Below are 9,991 nucleotides of genomic sequence, written 5' to 3' on the forward strand. Positions count from 1 at the left end.
ATATATATATATGTATATATATATATATATATATATATATATGTATATATATATATATATATATATATATATATATATATATATATATATATATATATATATATATATATATATATATATATATATATATACATGAAAACATGATGACATCTAATCTGCTCAAACTGAACAGCAATAAAACTGATCTCATGTTTGTGGCTGTCAAGGCACAGCACCAGTTGGAGATGTTCTTCTGGATGTGGACAGCTGCTCTATCTCCTCATCTCCAGAAGTCCTCAACCAGGGCCCTATTTCACGAAAGGTGAATTAGAGCTAAAGTCTGGCTTTAACACCTATCCTGGCTTAATTTAGCCAGGATTAGCGATGAATCGGTTTCATGAAAGCTGAATTATCTTGAAGATTAGTTTAGCCAGTTCACCCTGGCTAAGTTTAGCCATGACTAGATTTCACGAAAGAGAATTGAAGCAAGCCTACCTTAGTTACCATGGCAATTTAGCTGTGAAGTTAGCATGGGCCCTATTCCACGAAAGGTGAATTAAATACTGGCCTTAAGTCAAATCCAGGCTTGACAAAGTCGGGTGAAAAAGGAGCCAGGCTGAAAAGGCAGGGGCGTCAATTGGGTATGGCAGGCTATTGCAGCTGCCATACCCTGGCTCCAGGGGAGAAAAAAAAGAAGTACTTTTTTGATAATAAATCGGGAAAATCAGGCAAAAATAAGAATTAAATAACATAACCCTAACCTAACCCGAATCCTAACCCTAAAACCGAAATAAAGTAACCAAAAACTGTGAAAAAACGAACCCAACCCGCCCAGAACCGCACAAAAATTGACCTCATGCGCGCGTGTGCATGAGGTCGCGTGCATGCTGCCATACCCTAGCTTTTGCTGAACTGACGCCACTGTGAAAAGGAGCGACTTTGTCGAGCTAGGCCTTGTCAAGCCAGGCTGTGTCGAGCCAGGATAATGAAGCCAGGCCTCACGTATTTCTATAAAAGACCATGAAAAAGAAAATCTGTAATATATTATCAAACATTTAACAACAATATGAACTATAGTGTTAACAGAGTGACAATGACATATCACATGAGTCATTGTGAAACAATTATGATTCATGGTCACACACTATTTCAGTAATATAATTAATTTGATTATATCGTATTGTATTTATTTCATTTTATTTGAATGCAGGGTCATTAAAATGAGTCCATATACAAACACATGTTTTGAATTAACTGTGGAAAAACTGGAAGAACAAGGCACTGGGTTAAGTAAGCTTGGCTGTTAGCCTGCTCCTGACCAGGCTAACTTCACAGCTAAATTGCCATGGTAACTAAGGTAGGCTTGCTTAAATTTTCTTTCGTAGAATCGGGTCATGGCTAAACTTAGCCAGGGTGAACTGGCTAAATGAATCTTCAAGATAATTCTGCTTTCATGGAACCGATACATCCGATAATCCTGGCTAAATTAAACCAGGATAGGTGTTAAAGCCAGGCTTTAGCTCTAATTCACCTTTCGTGGAATAGGGCCACGGTCAGGAGCAGGCTAACAGCCAAGCTTACTTAATCCAGTGCCTTGTTCTTCATGTTTTTCCACAGTTAATTCAACACATGTGTTTGTATATGGACTCATTTTAATTACCCTGCATTCAAATAAAATGAAATAAATACAATAAGATATACTGAAATACTGTGTGACCATGAATCATAATTGTTTCACAATGACTCATGTGATATATCATTGTCACTCTGTTACCACTAGTTCATATTGTTATTAGATGTTTGATATTATATTACAGATTTAATTTATATTATAAAAAATCACACCCAGTGTGAAGTGGGCGGTGTGTGGTCATCACAACATGACTCACTTTAAAAAAAGGATAAGTGACTTTTTTAAAGTCCATACTGCTATTCATAGGGCTGCACATGTGTCATGTGTTTCGCTAGCCAATCACAGTCCTGAATTTGCAAAGTCAGCCAATCACATTACAGTTAGTGGTGATGACACTAGCTGTAATGTGATTGGCTGACTTTGCAAAAGTATCGATTTTCATTAACAATGGAAGGGTTAGGGGTATACAATGCGTTGTAGACTATTGGCCAATCACGGTGCAGGATTGGTCAGTGTCCAAAACTCACTTATAGGGGGCGGCTGCACCGCCCCAAAAATGTCTGACATACATACATCAGTCAATGTCAAGTCAATGTCAAGTCAATGAGGAGCACATTTTAAATGATCAATTTCTAGTCAATGGAGAAATTATTTTTTATTTCTTGTCCACCTTTGAAAAATAGCAGATCTACAACCTCTCAATGCCTCAAGCTTGTAGATATGCTATTTTCGGCTAATGTTGCCCTCAGAAAAGGAATTTTAGGGTTCAAGTGGTTAATAACTAAAAAAACTAAACTAAACTAAATCCTATCACACAAAGATTTGGCGGACCCCCTACAGTAGCTCTGAGGACCCCCTATGGGTCCCGGACCCCCTGTTGAAGACCCCTGCTTTAAGCAGTAAATCCGATCACAAACCAATTTGTTTTCCCACACTTATTCAATTCTTATACGAAAATCAAAGATCTACAAGCCCGAAAAAAAACTTGCCTTTTTTTGTGGGGTTATTGCACGTGCCCACTCTGTGTGTGCTTGCAATACTTTGCCATGCTTTCTCCCTGGATCTATTTATTGCAGTCGCGTTTCCTTGCTTGCTTATTATACATTTTACTGCCTCATATGATTCCATGAGCTGCTGCATTGCTACTGTTCAGCCACAGAGAAGAACGCTGCTTTCGGTTTGAGCTCCATGATTGGTCAAGTTCAAGGATTCTGCTATCGACTTTCATGGTCTTTTATAGAAATACGTGAAGCCTTCATTATCCTGGCTCGACACAGCCTGGCTTGACAAGGCCTAGCTGGACAAAGTCGCTCCTTTTCAGCCTGGCTTGGCGTTCATGGAACCGAATAAACCAGGCTATACGGACCCGACTTTGTCAAGTCTGGATTTGACTTAAGGCCAGGCTTATTTAATTCACCTTTCGTGAAATAGGGCCCTGGGTGTCATCCTTGACTCCACCCTCTCCTCCCAGTCACACATGAAATCCATCACCTTATTTGACCACCTAAAAGCAGGGGCCAGTTGCACCACCTCACACTAAGTTCAAACTTAGCCTAGTTAGCTTAATTGGCTTTTAAAAAGCTATTTAACCCATTTAGCCGGGAAAGTATCTGTGTCATTTTAGATTTCTTTGGCTATTCAAAAATAGCAGATCTACAAGCTCATCATGTGCTTGTAGATCCGCTATTTTGTTTTTAGGTGAAAAGTTGTGCAAATCTTTAAATATATATATTTACAAAATATATATATTTATGTTCAAAGATTTGCACAAATTTTCACGATTTTTAAAACAATAGCAGATCTACTATTTTTGAATAGCCAAAGAAATCTAAAATGACAGAGATGCGTCCCCGGATTGAATGGGTTAACTACAACTAGGCTAAATTTGAAGTTAGTGTGAGGTGGTGCAACTCCGTCCCTCACTCCCAGACCCTCATCTCTGCCTTCATCACCTCCTGTCTCTACTACAGCTATGAAGTCTTGTTCAGTTTACCCAGCAAAGCCCTGGACAGGCTCCAGTATGTGCAAAACTCAGCTGCCCGGGCTCTCACCCACCCCCCCCCCCCTGTAGTTACCTATCTGATCTCTTACATCATCATCCCTCCCTCTTCTCCATTTCTGTGGAGTGATGTGAAGTGTCGGCTGTGTAGGCATGATGATGTATCTCATGTTAGTCATCTCATTGGATTCTGATGGCTCTGTAATGGAACACATGGTTACACATGGAGATAATGTGATATAATGTATGTATATATATATATATATATATATATATATATATATATATATATATATATATATATATATATATTGATATATATATATATATATATATATATATATATATATATATATTGATATATATGTATATACAGATATGCATTCTATTAAAGGGATAGTTCCCCCCAAAAGAAGATTCTATCGATCAGTCACTCCATGGAGACTTGAATTCATGGATATTGATTTGTTTTTGTCTCATTCCTAAGACAATCATTTGATGACCAGCGGACCGGTAGGCAGCGGTTCCAAATTATTGGCTTAGGAATGAGACAAAAACAAAAGAATATCCATGAATTCAAGTCTCCAGGGGGTGTCTATCCATAGGGAAAAAGTCATTTTGGGGGTGAACTATCCCTTTAACACATTGAGTGCCAAAACCGTCGATCTACGTAACCGGTCTGATCTCTTACATCATCATACTCTGTCACAGACCCTACGGCCCTCTGCTCTCCAGCAGCAAACCTTTTGGTGACAGAGCCTTCAGTGTGGCAGCCCCGCCCCCACCCTGTGTTCACCAAGGCCTTTGACTGTAATCTATATCATCAATATATTGAAGTTACAGTGTTCTCACCCTGCAGGATGATCTGTCCTTCATCTGAAACAATATATATTGGATTATATTATCATCTATACTTGTGTTTAACTCATGTTCTTACACACACGCGCACACGCGCACACGCGCACACACACACACACACACACACACACACACACACACACACACACACACACACACACACACACACACACACACACACACACACACACACACACACACACACTTACCTCCTTTACATATGGTGGAGGGTGTGGCTTCGTCTCGTTCTGTAAAAGTAGAGATATGAGACAGTGAGAGGTCAGTGTGGAGACACTAATCATTTAGATCTCCACATTGTTATCATTATAGACTATATTTACATGAATGGATGGAAAAATATATAAATTAACACATTTAGTTCAAGACTTACTGGTTTGCTTCTTGTTTTCCCAGTAAAAATATCCCAGTATTGCTGCCACTAAGATGATGATGATCACTGTTATAGCAATCCCTGCAATCACTCTCTCCTCCACTCTGGGCTTCTTAACCTCTGAAACACAGTGAGTCATGACACAACTGTTACATTATGTAACATTATAATGAATCCATCAATTCTGTGGTCTCCATTATCATGTGTCCTGTACAGTAAGTCACTCTGGATACATATACATGTATTAATAAATAAACACATGTACATTTATTAATAAATGTACATTCATTAATAAGTAAATGAATAAATGTACATTTATTAATAAAATAATGTACATGTATTAATAAATACATGTACATGTATTAATAAATAAATAAATAAATGTACATTTATTAATACATAAATAAATAAATGTAAATGTGCTTATCAAAGAGCCTGAGAAAGACTTTCCTCTGCTTTGTTGTGAGTCCAGAGTAGAAACAGCTTCACATGTGGATGAAGACTTTATGATGAAATGATAATCTGATGTAGTCTTTCACATCAAGTTATATGTTGTTGTTTTGTTGTTGTTTAGGACCACAGTTCAATGTATAGTTTTAATAAATGGTTTAATAGTTGACAATTATAAGTATATTGATCAAACACCATTTCCATGTTAGTGCATGACATAATAGGGCATAGCAGTGGCGGCCATTTTGTGGCCCATTCATTTTTCTCATAGAGATTTATGGAAATATTTATATTAATTATTTTAAGCCTAGAACCAAGCCATCCAGGCTCCTGGTGAAACAAGGCCATAAAACATTTGATTCTGTGTCCAAAAATATTTGAAAAAAGCTAAAAAGGGTATTTATTAAATATATAGTAGGATATAATATAACAATTATAAATATTCAAATATGTTTTTACACAAAATGTTTTATGGTCTTGATTCACCAGGATCCTGGATGGCCCTATAGTGCACAACCAATGTGACACATACATAACTGTATTACAACTATAGTAACAAGAAGGGATGGCAGATTAAATGAGTTATAAAGCTCACTCTGAAAACACTTAGATGAAAGCTGTCCTTTAAGAATGCAAATCTCAGAGACACATATTGTACTTTTTACTAAACTACAATTATTTGACAGCTTTATTTACTTTATTAAGTTTGCAGATTTACATTATTATTACAAAACATACATTAACAACTTAAATGTTACTAAGGCTATTCATATCATAACATGTTGAAAGCTTTTCAAACATTTAAGTGGAAATGATACGTGCAAATGTTCTTTATACAAATGTTTATTGCACTTTGAGGTTTACCCAAATGTAAAGTGCATCATAAACTATTATTATTATTATTATTATTATTATTATTATTATTATTATTATTATTATTATTATTATTATATTATTATTATTATTGTTATTATTATTATTATTATTATTATTATTATTATTATTATTATTATTATTGTTATTATCATTATTATTTTAATGAGTAACCACTTTTACAACTCATTTACTTGTTTTGATGCTCTAAGTGTATTTTGATGCCGATACTTTTGCACTTTTTTATTATAAATGTAATATTAATAATAATTATTATTATTATTACTTTTACCCAAGTAAAAGTTTTTGAGGACAGGCCTTTCACTTGTAGAGTATTTCTACATTGTGGTATTGATACTTTTACTTAAGTAGAAAACTATGTGAGTACATCTTCCACCACTGTCAGTGTGTGAGTCTCTCTCAGTCAGCCTGACTCACTGATAGGACCCTGAGCCTTTTAGTATTGACTTAATGACAGCTATGTTGTCATAATCTTTATTGTTGTTTTTACATCCATTATTTATGAACAGTAAATCTTACCAACAAGGAGCTGGATATCACTTCTGCTGTTCAGGAATGGAACATAACACGTGTATATCCCCTGGTCTGAGAGCTTCACACTGGTCAGCTTCAGTGAGATGTTACCATGAGACAACTGATCATCAAACAGAGACGTCCTCCCTTTGTACAACGGGTTCAAAATGTTAGTAATGACACGTCCATCAGAGAGACGGGGCACACCCTTATGATCTGGCAGGTCAGGTCTCCACCACATCACCGTCCTCTTCTCCATGTTGACAGGTGGTTCAATGTGACAAGGAAGGATGACATCATCTCCCTCTATGACCCTCACAGGCTGAGATGGCACTATGACCCGTTGTCCTTAAAACAAAACAATGTATTTAGACTACTTAAGTAAAAGTATCAATACTGCAATGTAGAAATACTCTGTAAAAGTCCGGAATTAAAAATTTACTTGAGTAAAAGTACAAAAGTATTGGTATCAAAATATACTTAAAAGTACAAAAGTAAAAGTACTCATTATGCAGAATGTCCCATGTCAAGTTTTCAAAACATATAAAAAACTTGAAAATAGCAGATCTACAATCTCACAATGCGTCATGCAAAGCATTGAGCTTGTAGATCTGCTATTTTCAAATAGCCAGAATATATATAGGGCTGAAGTGGTTAATGTATGTTTTGAAATAATAATCAGAATCTACAAAGTAACTAGTAACTAAAGTTTTAAAATAATTGTAGTGGAGTAAAAGTACAATATTTGCCTCTGAGATGTAGTGGAGAAGTAAAAGTACTGAAAATTGGAAATACTCCAGTAAAGTAAACATACTTCAAAATTGTACTTAAGTACCGTACTTGAGTAAATGTACTAGTTACTTGATCTGGTCATGGTTTTATTGAATAATAAACAGAACAAGAATAGAAGTGTTTGGGTAGGCCTACACCCAGTATAGACCTTGAGAACAGAACCTTGGTATTGGTACAGATATTATATTATAGCTCAAACAGGTGAATTTTCATAACAGAATTTAATGACAAAATATCAGAAGGAAAGAATCCCAACACAACAACTTTACATGACAACATCGCTGATTTCGATTGGCAGTGGTGGAAAAAGTACTCAAAATTTTTGTAAAAGTATATCAATACCAAATGTAGAACTACTCTGTTACAAGTAAAAGTCCGGAATTATGAAAATGTACTTAAAGTACCAAAAATAGAAAGTACTTGTAGTTTGCAAAGTTTTCAAATGTATAAAATGTATCCACAAGTTATAGGCTGTGTGTGCATCACTTCCTGTCAATTTGATTTAATGAAATCCAATGAAATCCAATGAAATCGAGGAAGTGATGCCCACACAGCCTAGGAAACTTGTGGATACAAATGTTTTGAAAATAGCAGATCTACAAGCTCACAGATCTTGTAGATCTGCTATTTTCGAAAGATTTGTTTATAGATGTCATATACATTTGAAAACTTTTGAACTGGGACATTCTGCACAATGAGTATAGCCTATTTCTAGTTTTGGTACTTTAAGTACATTTTGATACCAATATGTTTGTACTTTTACTCAAATAGCCTACATTTTGAATTCCAAACTTTTAGTTAGTATTTCTACATTGCAGTATTGATACTTTTACTAAAGTAAAAGATGTGAATACTTTCCACAGATAGCACTGACAAAGGTCCTGCGGACTGAAACGTTTGCTTTTTAATCCACTTTTGAGCACCGAGCGAGCACAATATGAGCATCATGAAATAAAGAAAAAAAAAATCTTTAAGTCTTGTCTAAGGATCGAGTTTTCCTTAACCTCTAGTTCAAGGCTTCATGCGGGTGTGCAATTGATGGAAAATAAGTCATTTTTTGGGTGAACTCCTCTAAGGTTAAACTGCTGAGGACCCCCTGGAACACTCCCAAGGACCCCTGGTAGTGATGCGCGGAAGTCGGGACGACGTACCCGGCCGTTGCTCTCTCTCGCTCCATCTGTCTGTCTGTCTGTCTGTCTGTCTGTCTGTCTGTCTGTCTCTCTCTCTCTCTCTCTCTCTCTCTCTCTCTCTCTCTCTCTCTCTCTAAAAACGCAAAATTAGACTGTGGTCTGAATAAATAAATAAAAGCTGCATTTTTTGCTCCGCGAAACTTCATCTTTGATGTGAAAGGCATTGACTTTATACGTTTTTTATTTATTTTTTTAATTGAATTATTCGCATGAAAAATCTCCCCCGGCGTGTAAAGGCCTAAGTGGTTAAACTGAAGTGACACTGATCAATATCAATTCCAAATGTATCAAAGTGGTTAAACTGAAGTGACACTGATCAATATCAATTCCAAATGTATCAAAGTAGGCTACTCTGAGGCATCCCTGGGGCCTGGACTTGCGTCAAGCCCCGGGCACCCTAGGGAGCCACGGCACCCACTTTGAGAAACCTGTCACTAAAACCATCTGCAGGCTGCAGATGTTTTTAGTGACAGGTTTCTCAAAGTGGAGTAACGGTTTGGGAAGGGAGCCACTCCCGGCCTTACCAAACCGTTACTCCACTTTAAAAGTTGTAATAATAAGTTGTATATAACGTTACCTGTCACAGATGTGTTGTAACAGCTGCTCCATATGAAATAAATCCACATCCATGACTTCATGGAACAAACACTGAAGGAACAATACTCCATGACTGTTGTTGCTCCTTGAGAAAAGAACGGATTTACTTTCGTTTACATCTATTTAATCAGCTCCATCTGTGTAGCTCCGAAATGAGGTTTCACAGCATCGGATGTCGGTAGAGTGTGACACCGGCGAACAATGTTCAGTTGTCCACTATGCATGATGTTTTACCTTTTTAATCACATCGTATCCATAAAGTAAAGCTCAGCCCTCCTGCTCGCAGATGTTTTACATTTTAGCGGCCAAGACATTTTTACCAACGGGTTGAAACAAGTGTTTAAATCACTTATTTATTCAGCCTGTGGCCAGTCAACCCCCGTTCGCATGCGCAGTACTGCTCCCGTAAGATTGCATCTGGAAAACATGGCCACAGACTGACTAGAAAAGCCATTTAAACACTTGTTTCAACCCGTCGGTAAAAATGTCTTGGCCGCTAAAATGTAAAACATCTGAGAGCAGGAGGGCTGAGCTTTACTTTATGGATACGATGTGTAGAAAAAGGTCAGAATCATGCATAGTGGACAATTGTTCACCGATGTCGCACTCTGCCAGCACCCGACGCTGTGGAACCTCATCAGAGGAGCTGTACGGGGCGGGGCTATTGTTTTACACGACTACATGTCTAAGCAATG

This window comes from Gymnoscopelus microlampas, assembly GCF_963454915.1.
Source record: "Gymnoscopelus microlampas genome assembly, chromosome: 19".
Taxonomy (NCBI): Eukaryota; Metazoa; Chordata; class Actinopteri; order Myctophiformes; family Myctophidae; genus Gymnoscopelus; species Gymnoscopelus microlampas.